This window comes from Quercus suber, unplaced genomic scaffold, assembly GCF_002906115.3.
Source record: "Quercus suber isolate HL8 unplaced genomic scaffold, Cork oak 2.0 scaffold_209, whole genome shotgun sequence".
Lineage (NCBI taxonomy): Eukaryota > Viridiplantae > Streptophyta > Magnoliopsida > Fagales > Fagaceae > Quercus > Quercus suber.
In genome coordinates this window covers 706,720-716,531 of record NW_027069667.1, presented here as the reverse complement: position 1 = coordinate 716,531, position 9,812 = coordinate 706,720, and positions in this window count along the sequence as shown.

Below are 9,812 nucleotides of genomic sequence, written 5' to 3'. Positions count from 1 at the left end.
AGTTAGAAAATTGAAGGAGAGAAAAGCCCTCAATGCTTAACTTCTCTAAAATTCTCTACCAAAAAGAAAAGTCCCCTTACCTCTGCACTGAAAGGCCTTTATATAGCGTCAGAAAATAGTTACTTCTCTTAATCGTCGTAGAGTTTGGAGGATTCAGAGGGTAACTTCCTTAACTGCCACAAAGGTCACCTCTTCAGGAACTGCGTTGAGATTCGATATATATATATATATATATATCTCTCTCTCTCTCTCTCTCTATATATATATATATATATATAATTTTCATACATTATTACTTTTGAAAATCTAATGAAAAATGATACCTCTCATTTAATGTCTTTGTTATGCAAATCATCAGTTAGTAAATATACGATAATGGTAAGAAGCATTGCAAATGAGATCACTAAATATATATATATATATATAAAATTGATTAGCCACTATTATTATGGAATAGTGGCCTATAATTTTATACATCCAAAGAAATGGAATATATAGAGTTTTCTTTAAAGGTATGTATAAAGATTCACATTATATATATGTGTGTGTGTGTAAAGGTAAAGAACAGAAGAAGAATATTTAAGGTTTATATTAACTTAAAAACAAATGAAAAACCAACGGTTAATAATTAAAATTATAGTATTAATAAAATATTTAATGAGATCATCCTAAAAAAATTATTAAGCACAACATATGAGTATGCGACTAATTGAAATTAAGGAAGTCAATTCTGTATCGTATCAGCCGGTACGGCCGGTATATACTGTACTGGCCAGTGCACCGGTACAGATACCCCCCTTGTTTCGTACCTAAAAAAATACCGGCTGTATCGGCCTCGTACCGGCCATACTGGCGAAATCCTGTTGTTTTAGCTGGTTAGTGGATATCGGACCGGTACCTTTTCTCACACCACACTAAGCTTTTCTCTCTTTTTGCCTCCTCTTTATCACACTGTTGACGATGAAATACTGATTGGTGGTGAGGAGAGGCGTCGGTGATTCATGCACTGGAAATTGGTTTGAAGTGAAGAAAAAAATAGACGGGACTGATGCTAAAAGAGTTAGACTGGTGTTAATTGTGTGATACTCTGAGAGAGAGAGAGAGAGAGAGAGAGAGAGAGAGAGAGAGAGAGAGAGAGATCTGTAACTAATGGGGAAGAAATGAAATGAAAAGTGAAGAGTGAAGACAAAATTAATTTGAAAGAGGAAGAGGTAATGTGTGGTTGTAAAGAGATAGCGTGTGAAGCTATGGTGTGTTGGAACTTGGAAATAGGAATGATAGGTTGGTAGGCAACTAGCTTCAGGCATGCAACAATAGAAAAAAATAAATGAAAGAATAAAATAAATGTGGGACAAGGGAAGAGGAAACTAGAATAAGAAAAGCGTTGAGCTTTTTTCTTTATTTTCTACACGTACTCAATATTTGGAAAGGCAATGTGGCTCTAAATGTTAGTTTGGTAGACATGATTCTTGTTGTACTGACAACATCATTAACCGTTTTTTTTTTTTTTTTTGGTGTGTGTATATAATATAAAATAGCGATAAACTCGAAACGGTACACCAGTATTGACTGGTATTTGAAATATATTGTACCGGTGGCCAAACTGATACAATCTCTAGTACGGTATTGACTTCCTTAGTTGAAATAAAAATCAAATACAAAGAAGGAGTGACCAACATTCAGTGTGATTCCATATGACACATCTAATGTGTAATACTTGGACCTTATTCAAGCCATATCTCAACAATTTTAAAAAGAAAAAAAAAAAAAAATTCAAATACATCCTTACTTTTTGAAAATAATGCAAAAGATTTATATACTTTCTTTTGCAAGCAATATTTCCTTTTGGTAAACATTCCCATCTCCTCTTGCCCAATTTTTGTGGTTAGCTTATTTGAGGTAAACAGACAAGGTTACTCCCCTCTTTTTCTTCATTAAATATACTCATTCAATATAAGGAATATGAGTATTTCTTGTCAAAAAATTAAATATAATTTAATTAAGTTGCCCTCATTTAAAAAAAAAAAAATTGGTTAGAAAAATAATGTTTGTCTATTTGTATGAGGAAGCGAATATGTACTCTTTTTATTTTTTATTTATGGTCTAAGTTTTGCAGAGAAGATACCACAATTGGCATTACAAAGGTTCAATGGTTCCACACTTCCACGCATTCAGATTCTTTTTATTTTTATCTAGTTTCTGCCTTTGCCTACTCTTTACGTTTTTACTTCCATTGACACTGCACTTGAGCTTTGAGTTGCTGGATGTGTGCCCTTATCTTAGTTCTTTTGCTGTATTGTTTTGCTTTGCAAGACACTGCACTTGAGCCTTGGAGTTGCTGGATATGTGCCTTTATCTGAGCACTTTTGTGTAATTTTGTTTTTCTTTTTGATAATTCAATAGTTGGGCATTTGATCCATGAATGTCTTCATTGTAAACACCAAGAAATGCCGATTGAGTTACAAAGTTTTGTGTATTACTTTTGCTTTGCAAATCTTGTCAACAAGAATTGGTTTAGCTATTGTGCTTGTTTGGTATAGCTTTTTTTAAAAAAAAAGAACATTTGGTAAAAGTAAAATTTAGGTATAGTTCCTTAAGTACTACATTTTATATTCTCTAACAAGTACCAAATCTAAAAGCAAACATAATAAGTAATAAAATAAGAGAATGATATGGAAATAAAGTGATAAACTAATGGATAACATCTTCAATTCGGTTTGATTAGTAAGGCAAAATATTTCGATACTGGTTGATACTGAGATCAGTGGCGACTCCAGGAATTTTGTCTATGGTGTTCTTATTCTACTTTGAAAAAATTTCAAGTTATTTCGGTCTATTTTGGGTGTTTTGGGACGTTTCGGTAAATACCGGCCGAAATTCAAGATTTGGCCGGCATGAAGTTTGTGCTTAAAAAAAAAAAAAAGTTCTTAAAACCAAAACAAATTTGCATTTTGTACACCGAAAAACCTCAAAAGGAAAAAAAAAGAAAAGAAAAGAAAAGAAATGAACAAAGGTACCTATACAATAAACTATGAGTTCATTTGAAATATTAATAAAATTATTAATTATTGTTGTTTAGTTGTTTCATTAATTTGTTTGTCTTTTATAAACTATAATTTGTTATAATGTTGTTTCATTAATTATAAAATTATTAATTATTGTCTAGCTTAACTTAATTTAATTTGTTTGTCTTTTATAATGTATTGGACTTAATTTAATTTGTTTGTCTTTTATAATGTATTGGTTAATTATACTATTTTAATTATTGTTGTTTAGCCTAATAATAAACTATATTGCTTTAATTTATTTGTCATTAATTATATTGCTTTAATTTGTTATATTGTTTAGCCCCATGTGCAGATTACACTAAAAGAGCCACTGATGTGCACATTACACATCCCATGTGCAACACAATAATTAAAACACTAAAGCAGTATAATGTGCAGCCTGGCCCCCCATGTGCCCATCTACCCCTACCCCACTCAACACACAAGCATGCCTGATGCCTGATGCCCCTGTCAATCAGAAAATTTTACAATCACACATTCACACATTACACTAAAAGACAATTAATATCTCACCAATACCAATACCAACACACTACACACACCAACACCCACGGATAAGATAAACTGATAAAGCCAAATTCAAAAAGTCAAAAACAGACAAAATATATTAATAAAGCTAAATTCGGCCAATCACAGACTCGGTTCAAAAGAGAGAGAGAGAGAGAGAGAGAGAGAGAGAGAGAGAGAGAGAGTTACTCTTATTAAAGAATACCAATCTCTATGCTTCGATGACGATGAGGGTTAGCAACAAGCGATGACGACGCGGAGGGCGAGCGAGTGACAACGACGATCTGGACTGAGCCGATCCTCGATGAGTGAGCTATGACCTATCCGATCTCCGTCTGTTGGCTTGGCTCAAGCAGCATTGCTTTGAGGGACTGAATTTAGGTTTGCTTTAGGCCTTTAGTGGATTTTTTTTTTTTTTTGATAAAGCCTTTAGTGATTTCTGATTTAGACCTTTAGGGATTGTGGCGTTTTTTTTTTTTTTTTTTTTTTTTTTTTTTTTTTGGAGAATCCGTGGGTAATGTGGGTTTGCTACCTCTGTAATTTGATGGGCTTGCCGTGGGCTGTGGGCTTGGCTCTGTTACAAAATTTTTTTATTTATTTTTATTTCAGATTTTAGTTCAATTTTTTTTTTTTTGGCTTGAAAGTAGAACATATAATTTTTTTTTAAAAAAATTTGAGAGTGTTCCTAATTTTGTGGTTGAGGGTGTTCCTAATACAGAGAAAATATAAAAAATTTTAAAAAAATTTCAGGTTTTTTTTTTAGGTCAAGGTGTTCCTGGGAACACCCTGAGTTGCATGTGGCATCGCCATTGACTGAGATGTACTGTTTCATGTTTACCACTATATATGTAGATATATAGATATAGATAAATTTATTTATTTGTATATTCATTAGTAAAAATTTATATCATTTATTAAAAACATTTAAAATTATAAGTTCAGTTTTTTTTTTTTTTTTGAGAAGAAGTTCATATCTCTCATTCAATATGCTAATTACTAACTAAAATGTCAATTTATTGATAATAGTAGACAATTGATGTTCATGTACTTAAATGATACTCTAATAATAAAAAAGTTAAAAAAAAGAAAGAATTTGCCATGTTAATAGCATATAAAAATATTGGTAAGTAAAAAAGTAACACAAGTTTAGTTAGGTTTAACATCATGAACATGTGGAGGAAGATCTTCTATCCACACCATTAAATCATTTATATGTCTCACATGTTTAGTTAGATTATAATTTATAGAATTTTCCAATCGATGATATGTGAGAAAATAACATCGCTAAAGGTATCTGTAAAGGACTTTGCAAAAGTGAGCAAATGTTTGGAAGGCTAAAGATTCATCCTCACTTCTTAAGGCTTTGATAAATTCAATAGATTTGTTGAGGCAATTGACATCAATGTTTAATGAAAGATGCTAGAGCTACAAACAATTTTTTTATTTATTTTACAAAGAGTTGATATTGTGAGTGACTATTAGTAAGTAGAAAAAATGATATAAGTAATGAGCTCAAATGAGAATCAATAAAAATTTCACATTAACAATGTATAAAAATTTTGTATCTGTAACATTACTCATGTTTAATACATGTGAATCATTTAACTTATTTAGAAAATGCTAATTTTTGGCCATAAAAACCAATAAAAAATTTGGCCACAAGAATTACTTATAAAAAAAATTTGTCTAGTTCAGCCCAAAATTTTCATTTATTTTGCTTGCTCTTTCTCTTCTATAAATAGATCACATTGTCACTTTAGAAATATTGCATTGGTACTCACCCTTCTTCCTCTACTTCCTCTTTTCGCTCTTTCATTTTTTTCTTCTCTCCTTTCTTGTTCCCTTCCCCAACCCTTACCTTCTCCTCCAGTGAGATCCTTAGCCAAAGCAATATTCTCTGTGCTCCACGGCCTATCCTTCATGGCCAAGCCTCTCTCTCCAATCCGTGCTTAGAACACTCGAGGAGGATATAGAAAATGACGTCCTTGCCTTTGCGGTATTGATGTTGTTGCTTTCATTTAAACACTAAAGAGGCTTTTTTTTTCAACACCTTAATTTTTTTTTTCAAAGCTAGTTTTTGTTATTTCTTACACTTTTTGTTATTTTAGAGATTGTCCAGTTTTTGGCCAATCACAATCACTTCGTTTTTAAATTCCCTTTCAACTTCCCTCACCATATTGTCTAGCTTCTTGTCAGCAACATATTTGTTATGACTTGATGCTAATACCCCTTTATTGTGAAAAAAAAAAAAAGTTTTATCCAGTACTTGAATTCTTGAAAGTAAAGTACCACGCCTTCAAAAAAGAAAGAAAGAAAGTAAAGTACCATATAAAAAAAAAGATATAGATAAATCACACCACAATGATCCACACTCTAAATTATAATTGTTATCTTAAATATTTATAATCAACTTAATAATATAAAATTTACAAAAAAAAAAAAGTGAAAAAAAAATTTACCCGGTACTTGATTTCTTGAAAGTACCATACAAAAAGAAAAAGAAAAAGATAATCACTTCACAGTCCACACTCTAAATACTAATTACTATCTTAAATATTTATAATTCACTTAATAATATAAAATTTACAAAAGAAAAAAAAATGATTTTTTTTTTTTTACCTAGTACTTGATTTCTTGAAAGTATCATACAAAAAGAAAAAGAAAAAAAAAGATTGAGACAAATCACAGTCTAAACTCTAAATACTAATAACTATCTTAAATATTTATTATCCACTTAATAATATAAAATTTATAGAAGAAAAAAAATTATCCATTACTTTATTTCTTGAAAGTAAAGTACCAGACCAAAAAAAAAAAAAAAAAAAAAGAGAAAAAAAGAAAAGATAAAGATAAATTACTTCACAGTCCACACTCTAAATACTGATTACTATCTTAAATATTTATAATCCACTTAATAATATAAAATTTACAAAAAAAAAAGTAAAAAAAAAAAATTTATCCTTTACTTGATTTCTTGAAAGTAAAGTACCATACAAAAAAAAAAAAAGATAAAGATAAATCACTCCATGATCCACACTCCAAATACTAATAACTATCTTAAATATTTATAATCCACTTAATAATATAAAATTTACAAAAGAAAAAAAAGCTTACCTAGTACTTGATTTTTAAAAGCAAAGTGCCATACAAAAAAAGAAAAAAAGAAAAAAAAAATCACTCAACGGTACATACTCTATAAAATAATTACTATCTTAAATATTTATAATCCATTTAATAATATGAAATTTAGAAAAGAAAAAAAAAGTGTAAAAAAATTTACCCAATACTTGATTTCTTGAAAGTAAAGTACCATACAAAAAGAAAAAGAAAACAAAAAGATAAAGATAAATCACTCCATGGTCTACACTCTAAAAACTAATTACTGTTTTAAATATTTTTAATCCACTTAATAATATAAAATTTACAAAAGAAAAAAAATGTGAAAAAAAATTACCCAGTACTCGATTTCTTAAAATTTAAGTACCATACAAAAAGAAAAAAGAAAAAAAGATAAAGATAAATTACTTCATACTCCACACTCTAAATACTAAATACTATATTANAGAGAGAGAGTTACTCTTATTAAAGAATAAAGAGAGAGAGAGTTTCATAATTTTCATTCATTTCAGTTCAGATAGAGAGAGAGAGAGAGAGTGAGAGACTAAGAGAGAAAATGAAATACGTTGAGGAGGGAGCACCGAAGCAGTACCATCTATATTAAATATTTATAATTCACTTAATAATATAAAATTTACAAAAAAAAAAAAATCTCAGTACTTTATTTCTTGAAATTAAAGTAACATACAAAAAAGAAAAAAAAGAAAAAAGAAAAAAGAAAAAATCACTCCACAGTCTATACTCTAAATACTAATTACTATCGTAAATATTTATTATTCACTTAATAATATAAAATTTACAAAAGAAAAAAAAGTAAAAAAAATAATTTACCCTGTATTTGATTTTTTGAAAGTAAAGTACCATAAAAAAGAAGAAGAAGATAAAGATAAATTACTCCATGGTCCACACTCCAAATACTAATTACTATCTTAGATATTTATAATCTACTGAATAATATAAAATTTACAGAAGAAAAAAAGAAAAGAAAAATCACTCTATGTCCACACTCTAAAAACTAATTACTATCTTAAATATTTATAATCCACTTAATAATATAAAATTTACAAAAAAAATTGGAAAGAAAAATTTACCCAATATTTGATTTCTTGAAAGTAGTGTACCATACAAAAAGAAAAAGAAAACGAAAAGATAATGAAAACAAAAAGATAAAGATAAATCACTTCACAATCCACACTCTAAAAACTAATTCCTATCTTAAATATTTATAATTCACTTAATAATATAAAATTTACAAAAGAAAAAAAAAGTGAAAAAAAAAATTACCCAGTACTTGATTTCTCAAAAGTAAAATACCATACAAAAAGAAAAAAGATAAAGATAAAAATAATTACTCCACAGTCCACACTCTAAATACTAATTACTATCTTAAATATTTATAATCCACTTAATAATATAAAATTTACCAAAGAATTTAAAAAGTGAAAAAAAAAATTACCCAATACTTGATTTCTTGAAATTAAAGTACCATACAAAAAGAAAAAAAAAAGATAAATCATTTCACAGTCCATACTTTAAATACTAATTGCTATCTTAAATATTTATAATCACTTAATAATATAAAATTTACAAAAAAAAAAAATGTGAAAAAAAAAAAATTACCCAGTACTTTATTTCTTGGAAATAAAGTAACATACAAAAAGAAAAAGAAATAAAGATAAATTACTCAAAAGTCTACACTCTAAATACTAATTACTATCTTAAATATTTATAATCCACTTAATAATACAAAATTTAGCTACACAGAGCTTTAACCTTTTTTGAGGATAAGCGGTAGATACAGAGGTTTAACCTTTGATGTACACAACTGTGGAGGTATGTTAGACCTTATAGGTTTTGAGCTACACATGGTTGGAGAGTTTAGACTTGGGTCATAAATCATAATGGCTGGGCTTAGGCTTTTTGTCTATTTTGAGAATCTAGTCATCTGTTTTTAGAGAATCTCATTTGTTTGGTCTAATTGTCAACCTTAGCCCATATCAATAACTAATAGTAAAAATAAGTTTCTATAAGTTATTAGGCAATGGTTTAAAACTTAATGAAAAAAGTTTTAAAAAATTAAATGGAAGCTTAGAGTGCCACATGACAAGACCCTATGCATTCCTACATGAGGTTTCTACTTATTTATATATATATATATATATGTTGATTAGACATAAGAACAATATTATATTTGCCAAGAACAATTAAAAATGAGTTGTTTGAAAAGCTGTATCTAAGGGGGAAAAAAAAGTGGAAAAAATTGGAACAAACCCTAGTAGTGCTTGTATTTAAAGAAATAGAAAGTCTTAAGCAGCTTGTTATGACATATATTACAATATCTACTTTTGGCTCAAGTGTATATAAACTAATAGCAAAGAAGTAGAAAAAAAAATGAAAAAATTGTACATTTTTTAAGAAATAAGAATCAGCTTGGGTCCAGTGCTATTATGCATTTGACCCATTAGAATTTTGATACATGTTAGATAATTGTCATGTGACTACATCTCAACAGCTTCAATACACAAGAGCACTAGACCCAACTCTTGCCCTAAGAAGTATATGTAATTGTACATAATTATAAGAAATTCCTCATAAGCAATGTAAAATTGCAAATACGATAGACGATATCATGGAACCGGAACTCCACTCAACCTAGATTTGGAAGTATCAATTCAAAAAGATCTAGATTGAATAATTTTGTAATAAATGGATTCAAATTTGGACCCTTTGTATGGTTTTTGTTTTGGGTTGGACCTATCAGGATGGGTTCTATTAGTATATCTTTCGAGAATAAGATAATGGGTCTAGGCTTATTGAAAAGCATATGAAAAATTGGAGTACAAGGTTTTTTAGTAGGCCCAATAAGCTACATCAATAACACAGTGATTAACCCGGTCCATCAATATCTCAGCAGTCTTTTCTTTAGCCACTTGGCCTTTAGGCTCAAAGTGGGGGTGAGAGAATTTGTTTTTGTTTTTGAGAATAATGTTTAGGATATCAGGCTATTTTGTCAAATTTCCAATAAAAATATCCAAAATTTAAATCTTTCAACTCATAATCATCAATATATCAAAGACGTCAATGATATCAATTTGTATAATTAACATAAAAAAAGAACAA